This window comes from Chiloscyllium punctatum, chromosome 1, assembly GCF_047496795.1.
Source record: "Chiloscyllium punctatum isolate Juve2018m chromosome 1, sChiPun1.3, whole genome shotgun sequence".
NCBI classification, from domain to species: domain Eukaryota; kingdom Metazoa; phylum Chordata; class Chondrichthyes; order Orectolobiformes; family Hemiscylliidae; genus Chiloscyllium; species Chiloscyllium punctatum.
In genome coordinates, this window is record NC_092739.1 from 93,127,317 (window position 1) to 93,154,309 (window position 26,993).

Genomic DNA, 26,993 nt, shown 5'->3' on the forward strand with positions numbered 1-26,993 from the left:
TTGCTGTTTGTTCCAGAAACACAATGCTGCTGGCTGCATCTTAGAAGGGAGATTCTGAATTACCTCATATAGCTTGCCACGTACTGGTCAAACATGCTGTTAGAAAGCTGAAGGAGACCATTTCTGTGCAACTTGACAGTAGCAGAATGATGTAATTTCAGTGCCACACAAATTTCCATCACTTTATTTTGTTTCCTGGGAAGCAGATAGCCATCAACTTTCCAATCCTGTTCCACACAATCCCTCACCACCACAAAATAACAAGATACAGTTTAGTACCCTAAATTTGGCTTTTTCCTTCTCTGCATGCCAATTTACATGGTCCTCCCATGAACTAGAGGTTAAAGTTTCACTGACATGCTAGTTTCCTCCAAATATTATAATACAAGCTTAAAATAGTGCCAGTACAAGCTCATTTTATGATAGAGGTTGCAAAATAGCTGCTTTGTTCAGACTCTGTTTTCTCTGGATTGATTCCACAGAGATGTCCGAAAAGATCCATTGTAATGTGACACAGTTATGTCGAAGCAGCTATGTTTTTCATTGCTGTCTCTCTAACTTAATGAATAATTGTTAAAAAAATTTCAAATCCTTACCAGTGTACTCAATGTGCAAGTTGTGAACTACAGCTCAGCAAGTATCCCTTTTGACACAGTATCAAAATGTTGCTGCATTAAACAAATTCACAGTGCCTTTCATTTGCCCTCATTTATTTACTTTAGATATTTCCATTGCATTTTTATAAGGCACTGTGTGGCATCTTGTTCCTTATGCAAATTTTTTTTTGCTTGGATGATGACACAGGAGGATAGTGTTACTGTGGCTATAGTCCAATCTCCTGCAGGTTCTCTGTTGGAATAGGGAACAAAGGACAGTGAATCAATTCATCATCATGAGAATTATTCCAGAGCAAGACCTGCTGGAGACTACACTATAGTTGTTAATAGAGGGCTCATTCAAAATTTGCTTTAAAATATGTGGAGGGGCCCCTACTGAGGTATTCAAATCTGATGGTCAGCCAATCACAACAGCTGAAAGAACGTTCTGCAGATTACAGAAAGTAGTCTATCCAATCTGCAATCAAGACAGTTGTACTTTGTTTCTGAGAGCACTTTCACATGTAAGCTATTGTAAGTACTAGTTCCTCCTGTTTTATATCACCATAAATTTTCAACAATACACTTTAGAATGCTATGAAATGATTCGGTATCATGTCTGAAAGTCACTTTGTCTGAGCACTTGTTGACAGAATATCACATTCGATAATGTCAGTTAGTCTCAATTTTGTGGTATGACCCATGTGTGTTAACAACTGGGGTTTTGACTGCATGAAACTCATTTTATACAGGATTCATTCAACCAATAGGACAGAAATTATTCATGTTGTCAGTTTTATCTGGATATGAACATAGTTTCCAGGCAAAAAGCCAGTGCACTAATATAGTGTTATCCGGCCCTCCAAAAGCATTTAAAACAAAAATTGTAACAGTTGAGATCTGTTTTCAGGATGTGTACTCTGGCATTTGAAACAAATCAGTGAAAACCCAGGGCATTGCCTGCACTTGAAGTGGGGGTACATTCAAAACCAATCTTTTGGAATATGTTTTAGTTAATGATCAATTGTGAAATTTACTCCCCATGGAGACGATGGAAGAGATGGCATTGATTCAAACTACTTTGTTTTACAGAAAATAACTTGTTGGAATACAGCATAGGGTTAATTTGAGACATGGTGCGTGGTGGGTGCAGCATTTTATTTGAGATGAAAAGGTGACTTTGAATCATAAAAAATTTCCTTGTTACAATTAACCAACAATTTGGTTATCATTGTACCTGGAGACTATTGGAATGGTAGAAAATAAGGCAGATCGACCTTACCCTTATCTCACTGAGCAATTACTATTTTATTAAATCACACAATTTACTTCAATTTGATCAATGTAAGCCCAGGAGATCATGTCACAAAACATATGAACAAAAACTATTCTATGATTTCATTTTTTTCTTCAAGTTGAGGCAATTTAATTCGACAAATCATGAGCAACGCTGACAATAGTCTAGTGAAATCTAAAGTTTAAGATCCCCAGTACTTAAGAGAATAAAGGTAAAACAGACAAACTAAACTTTACCAAACAAGGTTAGAAAAGTAAAAAAAGAACTATATTGCATACATAACTTAAAAGCGCAACATTCAAAATTAACATTCGGAGGCAAATTGCAGTCAAACACCCAACATACGGCACATTAAAATAGCAGATACGGTCAAGATAAATTCCACGGATTTCTTAGCAGACATAGTGACATGTTGGGGTCACTAAACCTCATTAAACAGTTATCTTCTTTACAAAGGATTCCTATTGTTCACTTTCAACAATTTAACTTTGAAACTCCCTTAGCAGCCGCTCAGTCTGAATGACAGCTAGTATTAGTAATTCACTCTCTTCTCTGAAGTCTATGCTCCACTCCAATCCCAAAGCTGCAGTACCTCTGGGATTTTCCAAGTTCCAATGTTTCTCAGTTGTGCCAAACAAACTTTGCTTGTGTGCTTCCTTCAACCCCACTCGCAGCTACCAAATAGCTACTGAGATTTCAGAGTTTCCCAGCTTCTTGAAGTCAACCACAGCTATTACCTGCATGAAGACAATTTCTTTTGCTGCTCCTCTCTCCCTAACTCACAACTTCCACTGTCTTCACATCTCAACAGGACATCTTCCAAGCTCTGATTACTTGGTACTTGCTAATTACAGGAGCTCTATTATCTGAAGCCTCTTCTCCCTGATTCTGACCACCACACAGTCATGTGGCTTCCCTTGTTCCATTGCCAAAGGTCCACCACACACAGACATACAACCAGATCTGCAAAAGCTGATGAGCAGGCTGGTATGCTGGGCTAAGAATTCACAGCGAGTCCCACTCTGTGCATCTATCAGGACATCCAAACAATTCTGGAAATTAGTGCTTTTGCCCACCTTCCAAAACCTTGTCTATCGCTCCTTCTGTCACACTTGAGGAAACCGGCAAAGTGTTTCTAACAATGAATTGGTAATCCAATTGCTCCTGTTTTCATGCCATAAAAGATGCATACTTACATAAAATGTATAAAAGTATTACACACAAGTTTATATTTAATTTATATTTAAGTACAAACCTACAACAGTCTTTTTAAAATTTATTTAATTGTGGGATGCGGGTATTGCAGGCTGGGGTAGCATTTATTGCCCATCCATAATTGCTCCTGAAAGTTGGTGGGGAGCTGCCTTCTTGAACTGCTTCTGTCCATTTGGTGTAGTAGACCCACAAAGTCTTAAAGAAGGGAGTTCCAGAATTTTGACCCAGAGACACTGAAGGAACAGAGATATATTTCCAAGTCAGGATGGTGGGTGAGTTGGAGGAGAACTTGCAGGTGGCTGAGTTCTCATGTAATTGCTGCCCTTGTCCTTCTAGATGATCATGGTTGTGGGTTTCGAAAGTGATGTTCCATTTTGCCAGAGCTGCAAGGAGAGAAGGAGAGGTGAAGCGAGGGCTGCCGGGAAGGGTGAGTTTTCCTGCATTAAAAGGGACTTACCTTGGGAGTTGGGCCTTCATTTGCCGAGAGGTGCGAGGGAGGAGCGAAGGACTTCTGGGAAGTCATATTTGTGTGGTTGCGCTACCCGAAACACTACTTGGGTAGTGTCTCCCACCCATCCTCCTCCTCCTCTAACCACCAAAAAGGACCTGTGCGCCAGATTGGTAAGGTAACGAGTTTTTTTTTATTCCTTATTTTTGAACAGTCTCTTTGGGAATTTAGAACAGTGGGAATGGAGTTTCGGGCAGTTGAATGTTCCTCCTGCAGAATGTGGGAGGTAAGGGTCACTACTAGTGTCCCTGCTGACTATATCTGCGGGAACTGCACCCAACTCCAGCTCCTCAAAAACCGCGTTAGGGAACTGGAGCTGGAACTGGATGAACTTTGGATCATTCGGGAAGCAGAGGGGGTTATTGAGAGGAGTTACAGGGAGGTGGTCACTCCTAAGGTACAAGAAAAAGGCAGATGGGTTACAGTCAGGGGACGGAAAGGGAACCGGCAGGCAGTCATTCCCCTCAACAATAAGTATACCATTTTGGATACTGTTGGGGGGGGACAACGTACCAGGGGAAAGCAGTGGGGCACTTGGCTCTGGCGCAGAGTCTGTCCCTGCTGCTCAGAAAGGACGGGGGAAGAGGAGCAGAGCATTAGGCATTGGGAACTCCATAGTTAGGGGGACAGATAGGAGGTTCTGTGGGGAAGAGGGAGACTCACGGTTGGTGTGTTGCCTCCCAGGTGCCAGGGTTTGTGATGTCTCTGATCGTGTTTTTGGGATCCTTAAGAGGGAGGGGGAGCAGCCCCAAGTCGTGGTCCACATAGGCACCAGCAACATAGGTAGGAACAGAGATGGGGATTTAAGGCAGAAATTCAGGGAGCTAGGATGGAAGCTTACAGCTAGGACGAAGAGAGTTGTTGTCTCTGGTTTGTTGCCTGTGCCATGTGCTAGTGAGGCAAGGAATAGGGAGAGAGAGGAGTTGAACACGTGGCTACAGGGATGGGTGCAGGAGGGAGGGTTTTGGATTCTTGGATAATTGGGGCTCTTTTTGGGATAGGTGGGACCTCTACAAGCAGGAAGGTCTTCATCTGAACCAGAGGGGTACGAATATCCTGGGGGGGAAATTCACTAAGTCTATTGGGGTGGGTTTAAACTAATCCAGCAGGGGGATGGGAACCAAAATTTTAGTTCAAGTATAGAAAAGGTTGAGAGTAGGAAGATCCAAATTCAAGTCTCAGGGATGCAAGATGGCACTGGCAAGCAAGAAGTTGGTTTGAAGAAGTGTGTCTACCTCAATGCCAGGAGCATCCGGAATAAGTTGGGTGAACTCGCAGCATGGGTTGGTACCTGCGACTTCGATGTTGTGGCCATATCGGAGACATGGTTACAACAGGGACAGGAATGGTTGTTGCAGGTTCCAGGATTTAGATGTTTCACTAAGAACAGAGAAGATGGTAAAAGAGGAGGAGGTGTGGCGTTGTTGGTCAAGGACAGTATTACAATTGCAGAAAGGAAGTTTGGGGACTCGTCAACTGAGGTAGTATAGGCTGAAGTTAGAAACAGGAAAGTAGAGGTCACCCTGTTGGGAGTTTTCTATAGGCCTCCAAACAGTTCCAGAGATGTAGAGGAAAAGATGGCAAAGATGATTCTTGATAGGAGTGAGAGAGACAGGGTAGTTGTCATGGGGGACTTGAACTTTCCAAATATCGACTGGAAACACGATAGTACGAGTACTATAGATGGGTCAGTTTTTGTCCAGTGTGTGCTGGGGGGCTTCCCGACACAGTATGCAGACAGGCCAACAAAGGGCTGAAGCCACATTAGATTTGGTACTGTGTAATGAGCCCGGCCAGGAGTTAGACTTGGAAGTGGGTGAGCACTTTGGTGATAGCGATCACAATTCTGTTATGTTTACTTTAGTGATAGAAAGGGATAGGTGTATACCACTGGGCAAGAGTTACAGCTGGGGAAAGGCAATTACAATGTGATGAGGCAAGATTTAGGAAACATAGGATGGGGAAGGAAACTGCAAGGGATAGGCACATTCGAAATGTGGAGCTTAGTCAAGGAAATGCTACTGTGCTTCCAAGATAAGTATGTACCTGTCAGGCAGGGAGGAAGCTGTAGAGCGCGGGAGCCGTGGTTTACGAATGAAGTGGAATCTCTGGTCAAGAGGAAGAAGGAGGCTTATGTTAGGATGAGATGTGAAAGCTCAGTTAGGGCACTTGAGGGTTACAAAGTAGCCAGGAAAGACCTAAAGAGAGCTCAGAAGAGCCAGGAGGAGACATGAGAAGTTGTTGGTGGATAGGATCAGGGTAAACCCTAAGGCTTTCTATAGGTATTTAAGGAATAAAAGAATGACAAGAGTAAGATTAGGGCCAATCAAGGAGAGGAGTGGAAAGTTGCGTGTGGAATCAGAGGAGATAGGGGAAGCACTAAATGAATATTTTTCAACAGTATTCACTCTACCAAACGACAATGTTGTCGAGGAGAACACTGAGATACAGGCTACTAGACTAAGTGTGATTGAGGTTCACAAGGAGGAGGTATTAGAAATCCTGCAGAGTGTAAAAATAGATAAGTCCCCTGGGCCAGATGTGATTTATCCTCAGATCATCTGGGAAGCCAGGGAGGAGATTGCCAAGCCTTTGGCATTGATCTTTAAATCGTCATTGTCTACAGGAATAGTGCCAGAAGACTGGAGGATAGCAAATGTGGTTCCCCAGTTCAAGAAGGGGAGTAGAGACAATCCTGGTAATTATAGACTAGTGAGCCTTACTTCAGTTGTTGGTAAAGTTTTGGAAAAGGTTATAAGAGATAGGATTTATAATCATCTAGAAAATAATAATTTGATTAGGAATAGTCGGCACAGTTTTGTGAAGGGTAGGTCGTGCCTCACAAACCTTATTGAGTTCTTTGAGAAGGTGACCAAACAGGTAGATGAGAGTAAACCGGTTGATGTGGTGTATATGGATTTCAGCAAGGCGTTCGATAAGGTTCCCCACAGTAGGCTATTGTACAAAATGCAGAGGAATGGGATTGTGGAAGATATAGCAATTTGGATCAGTAATTGGCTTGCTGAAAGAAGTCAGAGGGTGGTGTGGTTGATGGGAAATGTTCATCCTGGAGTCCAGTTACCAATGATGTGTCACAAGGGTCGGTGTTGGGTCCACTGCTGTTCATCATTTTTATAAATGACCTGGATGAGGGCATAGAAGGGTGGGTTAGTAAATTTGCAGACGACACGAAGGTCGGTGGAGTTGTGAATCGTGACGAAGGATGTTGTAGGTTACAGAGAGACATAGATAAGCTGCAGAGCTGGGCTGAGAGGTGGCAAATGGAGTTTAATGCGGACAAGTGTGAGGTGATTCGCTTTGTTCGGAGTAACCAGAATGCAAAGTACTGGGCTAATGGTAAGATTCTTGGTAGTGTAGATGAGCAGAGAGATCTCGGTGTCCAGGTATACAGATCCTTGAAAGTTGCCACCCAGGTTGACAGGGTTGTTAAGGCGGCATACAGTGTTTTAACTTTTATTAATAGAGGGATTGAGTTCCAGAACCATGAGGTTATGCTACAGCTGTACAAAACTCTGGTGCAGCCGCACTTAGAGTATTGTGTACAGTTCTGGTCACCGCATTATAAGGAGGATGTGGAAGCTTTGGAAAGGGTGCAGAGGAGATTTATTAGGATGTTGCCTGGTATGGAGGGAAGGTCTTATGAAGAAAGGCTGAGGGACTTGAGACTGTTTTCGTTAGAGAGAAGGTTGAGAGGTGAATTAATAGAGACATATAAGATAATCAGAGGGTTAGATAGGGTGGACAGGGAGAGCCTTTTTCCAAGTATGGTGATGGCGAGCACGAGGGGGCATAGCTTTAAATTGAGGGGTGGTAGATATAGGACAGATGTCAGAGGCAGTTTCTTTACTCAGAGTAGTAAAGGTATAGAATGCTTTGCCTGCAAAGGTAGTAGATTTGCCAACTTTAAGTGCATTTAAGTCGTCATTGGACAAGCATATGGATGTACATGGAATAGTGTAGGTTAGATGGGCTTCAGATTGGTATGACAGGTTGGTGCAACATCGAGGGCTGTAATGTTCTATGTTTAAGGAACCTTGGAGAATTTCTTCACTGCATCTTGTAGATGATACACACTGGCATTATTATATGCTAGTTATGAAGGGAGTGAATATTTGAGACTGTGATGCCAAGCAAGCAGGCTCCTTTGACTTAGTCAGTCAAGTCAGGCAAGGGGGTAAATACCAGATGTGTTGACAAAAATTTTCAATTCCTGTGTGGCCACAGAGGAGGTTTGGAGGACAGTTGATGGGATACTGTTAATTCAAAACAGGAGCAAGGAGTAAACCTGGGAACCTACAGGCCAGTCACTCTAAACGTAGTGGTGGAGAAAATATTGGAATAAATTCTGAGGGACAGAATTAATCTGAACTTGGAGAGGAAGGGTTTAATCAAGAACAGTGAGCATGGTTTTGGTAAGGGGAAGTCATGTCTGACTAACTTGGTTGAATTTTTCAAAGCAGTTACCAGGTGTGTAGAAGAGGCAAAACATTCAATGTAGTCTACTTGAACTGCAGCAAGACTTTTCATAAGGTTCCGTGTCAGAGACTAATGGCAAAGATAAGAGACCATTGGATCCAAAGAAGTTTAGCTAACTGGATCCAGGACTGGCTGAGTGGCAGGAAGGAGAGGGTAACAGTCAAGATGTGTTTTGTTACTGGAGGCCTGGGCTCTTTGGGGTTCTGCAGGGACCAGTGGTGGGGCTTTGCTGAGTGTCGTACACATAAATGATTTAGACTTGAGTATTGGAGAGTTGATTACTAAGTTTGTAGATGATAGAAAATTGGTGGTCTGGAAAATAATGAGGAGGGTAACCTTAGAGGATATAGATGGGCCGGTCAATCGCAAATGGAATGCAATCTGTTTAAGTGTGAAGATACACACTGAGGAAGGACAAACAAGGCAAGGGCATACATGATGAGCAGTAGGATCCTTGAAAGCACTGACAATCAGAGGGACCTTATGCCCATCAGTCCCTTAAGGACATAGGACACGTGGATAAAGTAGTTAAGGAGGCATTTGGGATACTTGTCTTTATTAGCTGAGGCATCAAGTTTAGTAGCAGGGAGGTCATGCTGGAACTGTCTAAAAAGTTGGTTAGGCCCCAGCTACACTATTGAATGTGTTTCTAAATAGGTGGGATGCGTTTATATTGGAGAGGGTGCAGAGGAGATTTACCAGAAAGTTGCCTAGGCTGGAGAGTTTCCATTATAAAGAGAGATTGGACAAACTATGGTTGTTTCCCTTGGAGCAGAGGAAACTGAAGGTGGAGAAATATAAAATTGTGAGGGGCATAGATAGTGTGGACAGCAAAGAACCTCTCCACTTAGTGGAGGTACTAATGACCAGAAGATATAGATTTAAGGAGGAGCAAGAGGTTGGGGGAGGGGGGGATGTGAGGAAAAATATTTTTGCCCAGAGTGTAGTGGGAATCGAGAACTCACTGTCTGCAGGGGTGGGGGAGACAGAACTCCTCATAACATGTTTTTTGTTAGTTCAGGGTAGGAGAGGAGGAATTTAAAAGGGACCTAAGGGGCAACGTTTTCATGCAGAGGGTGGCGCATGTATCGAATGAGCTGCCAGAGGAAGTGGTAGAGGCAGATACAATTATATCATTTAAAAGGCATCTGGATGGGTATATGAATCGGAAGGGTTCAGAGGGACATGGACCAAGTGCTGGCAAATGGGACAAAATTAGGTCAAGACATCTGGTTGGCATGGATGGGTCGGACTGAAGGGTCTGTTTCCGTGCTGTACATTTCTATGACTCTATTTAAGAAGTACTTAGATGTGCACTTGCAATATCAAATGAGCTAAGTGCTGGGTAATGGATTAGAATAGTTAGGTGGTTCTTTTTGACCAATGAGGACACGATGGGCCAAAGGGCCTTTCTCTGTGCTGTAGGCCTCAATTACTCTATGCAATGCATAAGTAGAAATTAAATGAAGGTGTGAAAAGGACAAAATTGGACTGCTGTGCTGAGAGCAATGTCAACAATACATAAAAATGATAGGGGATGGGCAAGTAATAAAAATTGAGTTCAGAGATCAGACACTACAGTTCTGTAATTCAATATTGAGTGCGAAAGGCTGTAAAGTGCCAAAGTCCTTGAACATGCTGCAGGTTTCTAGATCAGTGCCCTCTTTCCAGAATGCCATGTTTGAATCATTTCAATCGAGTTTTCAACTGGACACAGCACCCAAACAGCTATCGCAGTCACAGAAAGTGATATCCTGTCGGATTGTAATCAAGGTACTCTATACCTCCACATTGTTCCTGTCCAGTTTGGAGCAGCTGACAGGTGTGGTCACACCATCGCTCTCCAATGCCTCCGCTTTTTTCCAGCTTGGTGGGAATGTACTGACCTGATTTTTTTTCCTTATTTATAATTATTGTAGCTGGAGTATCACCTTCAATGGTCTCTTTTCTTGATTCCTCATAGTTACTCCTTTGAGATCATGGAACTATCCTAGGTATGCACCTATTTCTTATCCATCAGCAAAACTGTCTGAAAAAAGCACTATCAGTTTCAACATATACACTGATAACACTTGCTCTATCACCTCCACTCTCAATACCTTGATTGTCTCTAAATTGTCAGACTGCTTGTCAATATCCAGTAGACATGCAGATACTTTTTCCATTTAAATATTGGAAAGTTTGAAAACATTGCCTTCAGTCCCCACCATAAACCTTAGACCCCAACCAGTCTATCCCTCTTCCTAGTAAGTGTGAATGACATGGTTTGCAAACTTAGGTCTATATTTGAATTGAAATGAGCTTCCAATCACACACCACACCACCAATTGCTAAACTCAACCTTGGCTTTGGGTTTTCTATTGCTAACACTTTGTTTTTAACGTCATGATTGACCTGGATGTAAGTTACACTCATGATTGATTATTTCAACACATTCCTAGCTCATCTCCCACACTAAGTCTTATTCACCTATCAACCTACAATTGCTGGTCTATATTGGTCCCAGGTTAAGCAATACTTCAAGTATATCTCAAAATTTGCATCTTTGGTTTTAAGTTTCTTTGTGGCTTTGCTCCTCTGTAAATCTCCTCCAGCCCCATATTCCTCCAAGTTATTTGCACTCATTGTTCTGCCTCGAGTAACCTGATTTTAATTGTCCTGCTACTGGTGATCATGGCTTTAGGTGGCTATGCCTTAAACTGTGGAAGTCCCTACCTGAATCGCTCTATTTATCTTTATGATGGTCCTTAACTCATATTTATTTGCCAAGTTCTGTTCTGATGGTTCTTCACATGGTTTGGTCAAAACTTCTTTTTGATAATGCCCCTGCCAAGTATCTTGGGACATTTTATCATGCTAAAGGTACTATGTAAAGTGCAGGTTGTTGATCTTTGCAGAGATTATTGCCGGTGAGAATGGGTTTTGAAATGGTAGAAAGATGAAGATAAGATACAAGCAAGCAGTTGTAATAGCCCATTCATAGATCAAAACTAAGGTTTTAGAGATTCGATATGAACTGACAAGTTTGTTAATATCATTGGCAGTGTTTAGATGGAGGACAAGAGGTCAGTGAGTGAAGATAGGGCAAGGGGAGCAGTGATGGATTTGAAATCACAAAGGATGAGGATTGATAGCACAGAAAGTGAGAGAAAAGTGGAGTGTAGAATCAATCAACATTAATTAGGAGCAAAAGTAGCCATTAGAACCGTCAAGCATACTCTGGCATTGAATAAGTTCACAGTTGACCTGTTTGTGTCTCGATTTCCACATTCCCAATTATGGAATAAACTTTGATCCCCTTGCCTAAGAAGAATCTGTCTACGCCTTAAAAGTATATGATAACCATTGACAACTGAGGCAAAGAGGTGACAATAAGGATTTTAAAAAGTAAGTATTAGGGGTGGAACATGTTGAGGTGATTGAAAGATGAGAAAATATAAGAGGAATAATAGAAAATGTGATTTGTACCACATTGTTACTGTATCAGTCTGAGCAGGGCTGTATGTGGGTAATATTGCCAGTCAGGGAGATTTTGCTAAGAGACAAGGAAGACAGCAGAGAGGGATTTCAGTTAAAGCCAAGATGTTGACACAATTGTGTCCAAATTGGATGACAAATGCCTTGTACTTGAGTGAATGGACATTTTGGACATAAAAAGTATCTGTTGGTAAAGCTGCTTGTTGTAGGTATGTTGCACAGAAAAAGACAAAAACACATTGTTAGCACAAAGCAGGGCAAATGGCAAGTCAATTATGTGCCAGAAATACACTTGGGTTGCCTGGAACACAGAGTTTTCCCTTCTACGTCTGAAGTTGATGTCCAAAATCTCAAAGTGCTCCTTATTGGTCTTCCCTGTTACTAACATGTCATCAAGAAAAATGGCGATCTGGGATAGACATTGTAAAATGTTCTCCATTGTCTACTGAAAAATTGTACATGCTGATTATATCCGAGATGGCAATCTTGTATATTATTACAACAACTTATGGGTATTAATTGTAGCAGACTTCCAGAAATTCTCATCTAACCGCAATTGCAAGTATGCATGGCTCTTGTAAACTTCATGAAGGGCAGCACGCAGCAGCCTTCTGCCAGCTTTGCATACAAAATCATTTATCTGAGGGATTGGGTATTTATCCAGCTGTAAAAAGCAGTTTATTGTTTGTTTAAAATCCCCACAAAGGCAAACCTACCTGTCGGGGCTTCACAATCAGTATGACCGGTAATGCCCATCCCACAAACTGGACTGGGTTCTAGATTAGAATGGTGCTGAAAAAGCACAGCAGTTCAGACAGCATCCAAGGAGCAGGAAAGTCGACGTTTCGGGCAAAAGCTCGAGCTGAATTGATTTGATGATGCCCTTTGTCACAAAGTTGGTGAGTAAAAATTGTAAAATAGGGGAAAGCATAGTATTGTCCCTTTAAGAAAGGATATTCTTTTCGAGGCTGAGTTAAAATGAATGTCTGTGCAGCTGCAAGTTCTTGAAATGAAACAGCGTATCGAAGACTTTTACAATTGTCAGGCCCAAGCAGAACTTTACTGAGACAACAGTTCAAATTCAGACAATTAGCCTTCAAGTGTCTTTTTGAATTAAAGACCAATTGAAATTAAAATGCATTGTTTTGACACATGCAAACCAATCCAGGTATAAGAATTTAATGTGTCATAGGGGTATAATAAAACCAGAATTTTCGAAAATCAGTAGGGAGAGCGAACTGTCAGCTCAGCACAGAACAACCTAAGAGATATTGGGCTCAAGAACTTTCCATCTCCCAGAAAAAAAAGTTAATAAAAAAGGTACAAGGCACATTCAGCTAAAATTTCAGACACCAGCATTTGGCAGACTGAGAAGATATTTCAGACAGAGGAAGCTAGCAGGAGAGACAGCAGAATCAACGGACAGGACTAGGACCATTTTAGAAGACGTATTTTCACCGCAGTTCTGAGAGATTAAGTTTTAATTTACTGTTCTTACTAATTGGATTTATAGAAGTGGGACCTGTATTTTTGAAACCGCATAGAATTTACTTCAGTTAGTGAATAGATAATAGTTCAGAAGCAATTGCTTCCTTTGTTAATGGTTCTGTTAATGGTTAATTTGTTCATTACCGGAGTTAGATAAATAAATTGTTACTTGTTACTTATAAAGTGAGTATCAGGAATTCCAGTTCAGTTAACCACTTCCTTATAACAGTTTGGGGGTAGGAGGTAGGTTATACCATTTATCACTCTGCTTTCACCAAATTATGAAATCAGGTTATTTTCTTTGGGTGTTTCCGGTTTTAGTTAGCAGAGGGGTATCAACGTCCACTCTGTAACACTGCTTTCAAGCCTTCTGATTTCGCCTATACTTTTGCACATAAGACAAATGACAATGGAGGGGCCTGCAGAATTGTGGAATTGCTTCCTAGTCAACATTCAAGGTAGCTGAAAATGTGTTGCTGGAAAAGCGCAGCAGATCAGGCAGCATCCAAGGAACAGGAGAATCGACGTTTCGGGCATAAGCCCTTCTTCAGGAATGAGGAAAGTATGTCCAGCATGCTAAGATAAAAGGTATGGAGAAGGGACTAGGGGGAGGGGCGTTGGAAATGCGATAGGTGGAAGGAGGTCAAGGTGAGGGTGATAGGCCGGAGTGAGGTGGGGGCGGAGAGGTCAGGAAGAAGATTGCAGGTTAGGAAGGCGGTGCTGAGTTTGAGGGATTTGACTGAGACAAGGTGGGGGGGGGGGGGGGGAAGAGGGGAAATGAGGAAGCTGGAGAAATCTGAGTTCATCCCTTGTGGTTGGAGGGTTCCTCGGCGGAAGATGAGGCGCTCTTCCTCCAACCATCGTGTTGCTATGGTCTGGCGATGGAGGAGTCCAAGGACATGCATGTTCTTGGTGGAGTGGGAGGGGGAGTTGAAGTGTTGAGCCACGGGGTGGTTGGGTTGGTTGGTCCGGGTGTCCCAGAGGTGTTCTCTGAAACGTTCCGCAAGTAGGCGGCCTGTCTCCTTAATATAGAGGTGGCCACATCGGGTGCAGCGGATGCAATAGATGACGTGTGTGGAGGTGCAGGTGAATTTGTGGCGGATATGGAAGGATCCCTTGGGGCCTTGGAGGGAAGTAAAAGGGGGAGGTGTGGGCGCAAGTTTTGCATTTCTTGCGGTTGCAGGAGAAGGTGCCGGGAGTGGAGGTTGGGTTGGTGGGGGGTGTGGACCTGATGAGGGAGTTACGGAGGGAGTGGTCTTTTCAGAACACTTATGCCCGAAATGTTGATTCTCCTGTTCCTTGGATGCTGCCTGACCTGCTGCGCTTTTCCAGCAACACATTTTCAGCTCTGATCTCCAGCATCTGCAGTCCTCACTTTCTCCTAGAGCGAGCAGCTAAGTTGGTTTAACAGTAATGATGAATAGAGTTTTAGAAACAATATTTAGTGGGGAAAAAATAGTCAACAGGCACTTGGAGAGGTTTCTATCAATTAAAGAGAGCCAGCATGGATTTGTAGAAGGCTGATCATGCTTGACTAATCTAATTAAAATTTTTGACGAACGCACACAGAAACTTGATGAAAGCAGTGATTATTGTTGAATACTTCCTTAAAATCAATTTAGATAAAGTGCCATGAATGTACATGGGAGGTGATAGATGTCAGTATTACCCAAAATAATCACACTTAGAGTAAATGTTTGCACCCAAGTAGCTTTGGCACAGAATCAAATCAGTTGGGGGCTGAACTGTAGATGCTGGGACGCACCACTGAGTGGGAAAGATACCTGGAAACTTTGTTCCAGAAGGCAATCACACACCTTAGGATTGTGTGATCTATTTTAATCTGTAGTCAAGGACCAAGAGGGTGTGACTGTAAGTGAGACAGGTAAGGAGACAGAGAAAGTAAAGTGGAAGGAGCCTCAGAATCTGTAAATGCTCACCCAGTTTCGAGGATTCTATGGTTGAGAGCAGGGGACTAAAACATGGATGAGAAAACTTATCAAAACACAATGGAAAGGAAGCAATTCTAGTTGGCAAGAGTAAATAATAGTGTCACGTTAGTCTGGGATAGACATAATCTTTTGCAGCTAAGAGTGTGAATCCAGAAAGCTATGTTGCCAGCCTGGGGCCAGGGTTTAGAACATCTACTCTGGGCTGCAGAACAACTTGCATTGCAAGGGGAAAATCCAGTTATCATGTTCCAGCAGGTATTAATAATACAGATTGGATGAGGACAGATGTTCAATATTTTCTACATTACAGCAGCTCCTGCTCATGAGTGGGAAAGGAGTTTGGAATGTCTAGAGGTCGTGAAAGATGCTATATAAATGAATTTTTCTCTCAGTTTGTAGCTTATAATGATACCCAGTTTTCTGGCTGTCTTGCTTAGGTAGTTGATCCATAAAAAAGGTACCTAATGTCTATTGTTTTATCTATTTTGCTAACTTGGAGATAGTGAGAACTGCAGATGCTGGAAAGTCAGAGTCAATAAAAGTGTGGAGCTGCAAAAAAGCACAGCAGGTCAAGCAGCATCTGAGAAGTAGGGGAGCTAACGTTTCAGACTGGTATCTTTAAATCAGGACTGGGGAGGGGGAAGGAGCTGTGAAATAAACAGAGGATGGTGGGACTGGGTTAAAGGTGGGTGGGATGGCGATAGGTGGATGCAGCTAGGACAGGTGGTCAATGATTGGCCAGTGGGGAGGGTGAAGTGGATAGGTGGGAAGGAAGATGGACAGGTAGGTCAGGTCCAGGGGGTGGGGCAGAGAGGGAGAGCTGAACCTGGGATGAGGCGGAGGGCTTGGGAAGATTGGGAAGGTGGTGATTTTTACGTTAAGGCCTTTTGATTGCAAGCACCTGAGGCAGAAGATGAGATGTTCTTCTGCCAGTTTGCCTGTGGCCTTATTTTGATGGTGATGGAAGCCCAGGATGGACATGTTGTTGGTGGTGTATTTTGGGAGTATCTCACTTGAGGCTCACTGAGAATTGAACACATGGAATCATAGAATCAGAGATGTACAGCATGGAAACAGACCCTTTCGGTCCAACCTGTCCAAGCCGACCAGATATCCCAACCCAATCTAGTCCCACCTATAATCAAGTAACCGAAACTGACATTCCAGTGTAGTACTGAGATTGCATAGTGCTATTGGAAGTCCTGACTTTGGAATGAAATGTTACATTGAAGCCTGATTTGCCTTCTTAAATCAATGTAAAAGATTCTAGGGCACTATTTCTGTAAGCTTAGGGCAATGAACCCAGCATTGTGGTCAACATTCATCCCTTGACTACACACAAAACACAAATAAATTATTAAATTAATTGTAGCTTGCAGATGCTCACTGTACTCCAGTGACTACAATATTGGAAACAATCTAAAACTTCCATTTATAAATCTAATGTGTAACAATTATATTTGCAGTAAGGGGCACATATTTATTTACAGAACAGTGTTATTACCAGACTCCCCTGGTGATATAGAAACTGCTGCTGTTTTGTTGAAGTACAACAGCTCATCTTCAATCAAGCAATAAAAAATATAATCTGGTGTAATAAAACGGATCCTTATTTTCTTCTTTTATAAGATACTGTCTTCACTGAATTGCCATAATTAAAACAGTTTTCATTCATAAAAATTTCATATCATACTTAACAGCTTTTGGTACTTATACTGGATAATGTTACTTGACACAGTTCATTTCAATGTACATTTATAACAGCATTCAGTAAAAACAAACTTATTCCTGTTGTCTATGGTTATGCTTTCAACCACACAAAGATATTCCATCAACCTAACAGCTGAATATAAAACCTAAAAATGAAATTGTGTAATAGGTTAAATAACTCAAAAGTACAATGGCACTAACAGTTTCAAAGAAAATATTTTCATATAGATTGGAAAAATCCTGGATTCCAACCTCACATTTTAATTGAAGTGAGCGGGTTCTACAATTAACTCGATTTCCTAAGGCAGTGGAAGACGGGCCAGACTATCACTGGTATTGGTTTCTGTTGCTGACTACAATCCAAGTGACACCTGTTGGACATGGACAACGATGACCAGAAATCAACTTTACTACAATATCCCAGTCAAATGGCCCACCAATATTCATTTAACAGACAGACTACCAGGAACAGCATGATGGTGACTAGAGGGCTGCTCTGGTCTATAGGCCTGCTCCCCTTTGAGATGAGAAAGGGAATGATTGGGGTGTGTGGGTGGATCGGAGGTAAGGTCAACATGAAGGATTGGTGAAAGGTGCACTACGAAATGGCAGACAGCTTGAATTAATTCAAACATATGACTGCACAATTGGTAGATGTTTTCATAAACAAACTTTAAACGTGATGAGGCCATGATGGACCAAAAGGTATTCTTCAACACGATAATAATTTTGCAAATCTGTGACTGCTCAGACATTTTATAATAGTTGTTTTTCATACAATAAATGCTTCTTTCAGATGTTTTCTTCAAAAACCTGTTCAGAGATGTTATTATCCACCTCTGGAGCAGGTGGGACTTGAACCCAAGCATCCTGGTCCAGAGGTAGGGACAGTACCACAAGCAATGCCCCAACCCACAAAATGTTTGATTTACTCCATTTGTTTTTACCCACAAGTGCTATCAAACACACCTGAGCATCTTCCCACCAAAATCACCATGCCTTTAAAGAATGTTTTTAAACTAGTAACCACCATCAGTAAAAAAACCTGTGTGGCTAATTTAATATTTACAGCAATGCCTATTAAGGGGAATACAAACCAAAGGCAGGGGTTAGGTTGGGAGAGCAGGAAGGGATTAAAACAAAATGGAATTGGAGGTGGAAAACCTTTGTTTTAAACTTAATTTGTTTCTCAAGAATTACTAAATGATGACAGGCAAATAGGTGTTTTTAAGTGGTGTGTGTTTATATGAAGTCGTTAATGCAATAATATACCAAGGATAGGTGTTTTCCTGGTGGTGGAAAAAATGAATAATAAAGTCTTTAAAAAAACAAAAAAATAATATACCAAGGTTCGTAATGAGGTGAAGTGAAATTGAGTAAATCTCAGGAGATTTAGAAGATATGATCAATGGCAGAGCCAGAACTGCTGATCTTTGACAAGGTTTTTGAATATGAGGACACATGACATTAGAAATGTTTAACAAGATAGATTGTGCGGAGGCGAAGTTGCACAATTAGCTGGACTTGGAAGAGTGGAATACACAGCTACAGAAGGGTAGGACAACAGCATAGATTGATGTAATAACAGGGGAGGCAATGGCTTAGTGGCAGTATCACTAGACTGTTAATTCAGACACCTGGGTAATGTACTGGGTTCAAACCAACTATATTAAATGGTGGGATTGGAATTCAATTCAAAACAAAATCTGGAATCAAGATTCTAATGATGACCGTGAAATCACTGGCGATTCTCACAGAGGAAGAGAGATCTGGTGCATTTAGGGAAGAAGATTTGCCATTCTTAACTGGGTCAGCATTTATTACACATCCCTAGTTGCCCTCGAGAAGGTGATAATGATTTGATTTCTTGAACCACTGCAGTCCATGTACTGTAGGTCGACGCATAATACCTTTAAAAGGAAATTTCAGAATTTTGACCTAATAACAGAAGCAATAATAATATATTTCCAAGTTAGAATGGTAAGTGTATGGAGGGGAAGTTGCATGTTCCAATGTATCCAATGCATTTGTCCTTTTATATGTTCTTGGGTTTGGAAAGTGTTGTCCAAGGATCTTTCAACAGATTTCTGCAGTGCACCTTGTAGATGGTACATATTACTGACATTGAGTGTTGATGGTGTGGTAACTGAATGTAGAAAACATACAGCCAGTCAAGCAGGCTGCTTTATTCTGGATGATGTCATGCTTCTTGAATGTTTTTGGAGCTGCATTACTAAGGGAATTAAGGAGTATTCCATCACATTCCAGATCTCTACATTGTTGCTGGTTGTTAGGCATGGAGGAGTCTGGAAGAGAGCTATTTGTTGCAGTAACCCTAGCCTCTAATCTGCTCTTGCAGCCATTGTGTTTATCGACGAGTCCAGTTCATGTTCGCATCAATGATAACCCCCAAGATGTTGATTGTGTGGGATTCAGTGACAGTAAATGTCAAGGGCTAATGTTTGGATTTTCTCCTTTTGGAGATGGTATTTGCCTGGCATTTGTGTGGTGCAAATATTACTTAACTGTCTTCTGGGTCTTAAGGGGTGGGCAATAAATGCTGGCCAACCAGAGACACCCACATCCCATCAAACAAAAAAAGACTGGAATTTTGACATCAATTTACTGGTGGAATGAATTAAGCGTGGGTTTTAAATAAACGAGCTTTATATTGCTACTTTTTAAACATTGGGACAACTGATAGTGGTACTGAAAACAGAAAGTACGAGAAATAACAGTGAGCAAAGCAGCATCCATGGAGGGAGAGCAAGCTAATGTTTAGTGTCTAGATGACTCTTCAGAGTGAAGAAGTGTGGAGGGGCCAGCTTTAATGCAATAGTGGGTTGTGACGTGCTGGGAGAGAAAAGGCTGCTGATAGTACAGAGTTCTCACATTCTGATCACTTAGTTTGTGCTATCAGCACCCTTTCTTCCCCAGACATCATCCAGAATAAAGCAGCAACACCCTTCCCCCACCCCTCCACATTTCATGTGAGCTTTGAAGAGTCATCTAAACCTGAAACATTAGCGTGCTCTCTCTTCACTGATGCCACCTAACCCGCTGTGATTTCCAGCATTTTTTGTTTTCGGTATGGATTCCAGCATCTGCAGTAATTTGCTCCTACAACTGATAATAAGCCTCCTGAGAATTCAAGCAGAGAAAATGAGATGTCTCTTGCGACAGATTCTAGTGAACAGCTTAATGTGACGTGTCTATAGTCTGAGAACCAAAACTACAATCGCAGTCTGGGTTCTTCCTCTTCGTGGGGCAGGTGACACCATCATCCATTCGGATTTCAAGTGAATGCCAGACCACAGTCCTTAAGGGAGACTGAAGCCAAGGATTTCTATAGTTGGGTCAGCGCTAGTAATTTTGTATGACTGTATGCGATGTATGACTTCATCCAGCTGGATGGTGGACTGATACCAGTTACATGTTGGCTGCTGTTGACAGAATGATTAGAATGAGATTAAGCAACGTCATTGCAAGCTTTCTGGAATGGAAAGATCAGTGTTAGACATGATATTTTCCACCTCGTGCATTACAATGTCACAACGACAATCTGTAATTTGCTGCAAAGTTAAAAATCACACAACACCAGGTTTATTTGGAAGTACTAGCTTTCGGAGCGCTGCTCCTTCATCAGGTGGTTGTGGAGAATAAGATAGTAGGACACAGAATTGAAAGCAAAAGTTTACAGTGTGATGTAGCTGAAATTATATATTGAAAAAGACCTAGACTGTTTGTTAAATCACTCATCTTTTTGAATGAACATGTTGGTTTCCGTTCTTCCATATGTAAATTGCAGAACATTTAAAAGTTAACTTTTAACAACTGGTGTCATGTCGGCCCAGTTAAGGTATTGAAGGTGTGAGCTGCTCTGTGAGAGACTGTCTTTGCCACAATGGTCAGGCTGATTCTAATCTTAAAAAAAAATGAATTTACAGAATCTTACGTAGATTCATGCAGTTTTTGAGCAAAGTAAAATGTAATTCTGCAAGTACAAATTCACCCCACAAACTTATGTGTATGTGTGCATATGCGGGTGTGCGCGCATGTGCATGTGCATGGAGAGGGGCGGGGGGGGAAAGAGAAGAGTTTGGTATCCATGGAGATGGCCTCAAATCAGGAGGCCATCATGTTCATGTCACACTGCAAGTGACCCCATTGCACTAGACACACACACACACACTCTCACAGACTTATACCCCTTCACACACTCACAATCGCTCAGACACTCAAGCCCTGTGCGACCCCCCCCCCCCCACATTAATACACACCCCAAGTTTGTGGGGTGAATTTGTACTTGAAGAATTACATTTTACTTTGCTCAAAAACTGCATGAATCCATCTAAGATTTTGCAAATCTCTTTTTTAGATTAGAATCAGTCTGACCATTGTGGAACAGACAGACAGTCAGTCTCACACAGAGCACCTCACACCTTCAATCCTTTATCTGGGCCGACATGACACCAAGTTCATTTGAGAATGTAACATGTAAATCGCAGAACATTTAAAAATGAAAGAACTGAAATCAATGTTCATTCTAAAAGATGAGACTTAAAAATGCCAGGTCTTTTTCAATATATAATTTGAGTTACATCACACTTTAAACTTTTGCTGTAAAGTCTGTGTCTTACGATCTTATATTCCACAAACACCTGATGAAGGAGCAGCACTCAGAAAGCTAGTGCTTCCAAATAAACCTGTTGGATTATAACATGGCGTTATGTGGAATAACATCTCTGAATAGACTGATTAGAAAATGTATAATCCTTAAGGGGTCTGAAGTGTGTTATCAGATTTTCTAATCACCCGATTCAGGAATATGTAAGAACCTTACAGAGGTTTTGTGGTGGAGTGCCATTGTCTCTACCTTTGAAGCAGGAGGCTTGGGTTCAAGTCCCACAGGTTCCACAGGCGGGCAATGACATTAGCCTAAACAGGTTGATTAGAAAGTATTCTAACAGTGTCATTCAGCTGCCTGTCCACGATCTTAGAAGGGAGGGAAGGAGAGCGAGAGCGAGAGATCCTTGTTCTGGAGCCATGTTGCAGAGTAAGAGCTTCTGAACTAGATTCACCCGCTTTCTTAAACGTCTGATCAATATCGACCAAAAATAAAATGAACTGTCGAGAATTCTACCAGTGGGGTACGCCTGGATGTTTTGGTTTGGGGTTATTGGTGAGTTACCTTTGGAAGTGTTGAGTTCTTTGCTGGTGATCTTATTGTTCAAGTGGAAAGCTGACACCACTATCCCCTTGGATTGTGGCAGAGGTGCCAGACCCAGAAGCAGAAGTTTGTGATTGTACAATGTTTTTTTGGGATTTCTGACACATGATAGCTTGCAGGACAACAAGGAACAGTGTACAGTAAATGGAGTTCAAGGAACCAACTGAAACTGACTTGTTCTGGTTTGCTTGTACACCTATGTACATGAATTGCCACAAGATGATGCCATCACTTTTTGAAACAGCAATCAAGTAAGAGCACTTTGGAGATTTTACAGTATGTATACAATGAGTACAAGATGGCTGGCAAAGAGTGCATTGGAGAAACTAAGCCTGTTGATGATGAACTATGCTGAGACTGAAATACAGATAGAAGCAGACTATATGGTTGAGCTATAAATATTGGTACTGAATACTGGTCTTGGAACTGAACTGAAAAGAACAACTTTGAAGCTTAGCTCAACGTTAGGCAGAAAACCAGAAGCTTCTATTAAGTGAGTGGTTAGGGAGAGGAATAGAAATCAGAGATTAAAAGGTGTGACATTTGTGGTGTCAATGATGCAGGATGTTTTCTTTCCCCCTATTTGGGTAATATTCTCCTTTATCTCGGTTTGTTTTGATCATACAGTTGTGGAATCTACAATGGGTACTATTATATATTGGGAGAAGTTGGTTTCATGCTTGCAGGTGATGTTTCATTTAGTCAATAGAATCTTGGGAAAATGCAAGATATAACCATTTGACCACTAGGTCAGAAACATTTGCAGACAATGTAGCCAAGTGACCCTTGAATTAAATCAAGTCTTTCCTGATAAATATCAAAACACTGAATTTTTTCTCCAACTAATTTTGAATTTGGAATGAAGTTTATTAGTCATATTATTTGTGATTATTTGCATGGTGACATTTATAGTTTTTAAAGTATTTTTTAAAAAAGTATGATTCTGTAATTCAAGCTGATGAATAATCACTTCTGTTCAAATATTCTCTGCTTATATTTCCTTCCCTCAATTACCAAGACAGAAATACAGAAGCTGTTCCTATTGTCGAGCAGTAATGCACACAAATCAGAAAACAAAAATTCAATTATCTACTCAACTCATGGAACGCTTCATATTCCAGCTCAGCACCATATGGTGAAAGTACATCCAAAATCCCAGTCATACTTGTGATTTAGGCAATAAGCTTTAGTATACATTACCTGAAATTACATTACTGGCTAGCTGAAAGATTGATAGAGATGCCGTAGGCACACATCAGCATTTGGTGTGGCTAAATTAACTAAACAATACTTTTTGCTCCAGTTGGTTTCTGTACGTAATGTAGTGGTGTCACAATGTAATGAAACAATGATATATAGTGTAATATTCAATACTGTAATATTCCCTTATTTTCCTATGTTTGTGTAACATGATAAATGATGATGCACTACAGAATGAATATTCAACACACAATAATCATATTACCCATTGTCTTTCCACAGTGCTGCAGTAATCATAAAATACACCCAAGAGAGAAGGTTTGCTGAATCGCAGACCTAGATTTCCAACGCAGAAGATGAAAATGCACAAGCAGTGAATTGAAAAGGTCAAGATTATTTTAGGAATTCTCAGACATTTCCAAATTTTTTTGTCCTTCTAAAGGAAGTGTTTATAGCTGTTCTCTAATAATTTCCCAAAGGTGACCATTTTTCATTGTCGATCACTTGGGGATATTGATAAGAAAGATGTTGTCCTCACACAGTGTCAATATTTGAACATTTGTCAGCTAAAGTTATGAGATGGTAGTTAAGAGCACAAGACTTGGTTATTTTTCACCTCCCTAACCTCAAGATACTAAGACCATAAATTGTTACCATGATGACTGAAGCAGTGATCAATGCAAAGACAAAATATGGGAGCTTCCAGGTCCACTATGCTCAGTTTCACACTGCATTTATCAACTGGTATAAAAAGGGGCCCAATGATGATAACCGACTGTTTTGATAAGTTGCCACTTAAATTTTACAGTTAAAATGATCCCGACTCCAACTGCCACATCAGTAAAACTGCATGTCATCATTAAGGATCAGTTCAACAAAAACTTCCTCTTCAGACCTAGATCCTACATAATGGACAAGCCAAAGTCAGATTATACAATGAAGAAATTTTCCTTGTTTATGAGCATTAGCTAGTTGGGCACAACTGAAATGCACTCATCCCGAATCCACCTGTATTTCTAGTTGTTGGTCAAGTAATTTTATGGTCTGAAAAATCTGCAGCAGCTGTATAGCTTTTGAAAATATGTAACCAGAAGGCCAAATAGTTTGCTGTAAAAAAATTTAAGAGATCAATTATGTTATTAGTGCTCATATTTTGATGGACTCTCCCAAGTACACCATTCTGAACAGTGTTAGATTCTACAAAGTGCCTTTTCTCAAACATTTATCTGGCAATCAAATCAGGAAAATAACTTGCACACTCCCACCCATAGTCGATATACGCTCCTATATGAGATCATGAGAAGATCCTCTAGAAATTCAATCAAAGATGAAACTGGGCAAGTCCTGGGTGTTCTGCTCATGCAAAGTCCTCTATTTTAGACTTTCTTGTATGGTGTGGCTCTGTTCGCCGAGCTGGGAATTTGTGTTGCAGACGTTTCGTCCCCTGTCTAGGTGACATCCTCAGTGCTTGGGAGCCTCCTGTGAAGCGCTTCTGTGATGTTTCCTCCGGCATTTATAGTGATTTATATCTGTCGCTTCCGGTTGTCAGTTCCAGCTGTCCGCTGCAGTGGCCGGTATATTGGGTCCAGGTCGATGTGCTTATTAATTGAATCTGTGGATGAGTGCCGTGCCTCGAGGAATTCCCTGGCTGTTCTCGGTTTGGCTTGCCCTATAATAGTAGTGTTATCCCAGTCGAATTCATGTTGCTGGTCATCTGCGTGTGACTAAGGATAGCTGGTCATGTCGTTTTGTGGCTAGTTGGTGTTCGTGGATGCAGATCGTTAGCTGTCTTCCTGTTTGTCCTATGTAGTGTTTTGTGCAGTCCTTGCATGGGATTTTGTACACTACATTGGTTTTGCTTATGTTGGGTATCGGGTCCTTCGTTCTGGTGAGTTGTTGTCAGAGAGTGGCTGTTGGTTTGTGTGCTGTTATGAGTCCTAGCGGTCGCAGTAGTCTGGCTGTGAGTTCTGAAATGCTCCTGATGTATGGTAGTGTGGCTAGTCCTTTGGGTTGCGGCATGTCCTCGTTCCATTGTCTTTCCCTTAGGCATCTGTTGATGAAATTGCGCGGGTATCCGTTTTGGCGAATACATTGTATAGGTGTTCTTCTTCCTCTTTTTGCAGTTCTGGTGTGCTGCAGTGTGTTGTGGCCCTTTTGAATAGGACTCACAACAGCACACAAACCAACAGCCACTCTCAGACAACAACTCACCAGAACGAAGGACCCGATACCCAACATGAACAAAACCAATGTAGTGTACAAAATCCCATGCAAGGACTGCACAAAACACTACATCGGACAAACAGGAAGACAGCTAACGATCCGCATCCACGAACACCAATTAGCCACGAAACGACATGACCAGCTATCCTTAGTCACACGCAGATGACAAGCAACATGAATTCGACTGGGACAACACTACTATTATAGGGCAAGCCAAACAGAACAGCCAGGGAATTCCTAGAGGCATGGCACTCATCCACAGATTCAATTGTCCTGGACCCAATACACCGGCCACTGCAGCGGACAGCTGGAACTGACAACTGGAAGCGGCAGGTACAAATCACTATAAATGCCAGAGGAAAGATCACAGAAGCACTTCAAAGGAGACTCCCAAGCACCGAGGATGTCACCTAGACAGGGGATGAAACGTCTGCAACACAAATTCCCAGCGCGGCGAACAGAACCGCAACAACGAGCAGCCGAGCTACAAATCTTCTCACAAACTTTGAACTTTCTTGTATATAATGTAGAAATTTGAGGTCAGCCCAAAATATGAGGCTGGTTATTGTAAGATCTAATGTTTCTGTTTCTTTGTAATCTTTGTATCATTACCAGACTTCTTTAGCCACATGAAAGTTGTACCCAAGTCAACATGCTTTATTGTTTTAGTTCACTGCTCCCAATTATTCCAATTATACTGTTAAACTATCAACGATGGATTTATATTTCTTATCCTTCAAACCTGTATTAGTGAGCTCAAAGTGCTTTCGCCTACTTTACTCAAGTTTAGAATAACAAAATAGTGAAACTTTCTTCCTAACAGCTCCACGAGTGTCCCTACACCCCAAGAAAGGAGCAATACCCGACTTCTCTTGGGAAATAAGGCAGCGCAAGCGACTGAGGTGTCAGTGGGGGAGCACTTTGGGGCTAGTGATCATAATTGTATTAGTTTTAAATTAGTTATGAAAAAGGATAGAACTGATCAAAAAGTTACAGTTCAAAATGAGAGGAAGGCCAATTTTGACAGAATTAGAAAGGAACTTTCAAAAATTGATTGGGGATGGATATTCGCAGTTAAAGGGTCGTTTGGGAAATAGGAAGCCTTTAAAAATGAGAGACAGAATGTTAGCGTGAAGCACAAGGCTGGAAGGTTTAGGGAATACTGGCTGACTAAAGAAATGGAGGCTCTGGTCTAGAAAAGGAGGCTGCATATATCAGGTAGGGACAGTTGAAATTGAGTGGATCTCTATAGTATAGAAGGTAGTAGGAGTATACTTAAGGAGGAAATTAGGAGGGCAAAAAAAAAGGGACACAAGATAACTTTGGCAAATAGTGTTAAAGAGAATCCAAAGAGATTCTAGAAGTACATCAAGGGCAAAAGAGTAGCTAGAAAAAGAATAGGGCCCCTTAAAAGATCAACATGTCTGCCCACATGTGGAACCACAGGAGATGGTTGGGATACTAAACAAACACTTTGCATAAAAGATTTACAAGTTCATTGCTGGGACTGGAGGTTTTGAACTATAGGGAGAGGCTGAACACACTGGCACCTTTCTCCCCCTGAAGTGTCAGAGGCTGACAGGTGACCATTTTGAGGTTT

The 26,993-nt window shown here is 41.5% G+C and overlaps 1 protein-coding gene and 1 long non-coding RNA gene across 2 annotated transcripts in view; one reads left to right on the forward strand and one right to left on the reverse strand.

Moving 5' to 3' along the window:
• ndufaf2 (NADH:ubiquinone oxidoreductase complex assembly factor 2) overlaps nt 1–26,993 on the reverse strand; it is a 160,417-nt gene that overhangs the window by 69,896 nt on the left and 63,528 nt on the right. The window lies entirely within an intron of this gene.
• On the forward strand, nt 1,080–24,513 carry LOC140477365 (uncharacterized). The gene is made up of 3 exons (XR_011960713.1): nt 1,080–1,130; nt 3,445–3,535; nt 23,453–24,513. It is a non-coding gene; the product is annotated as an uncharacterized lncRNA (long non-coding RNA).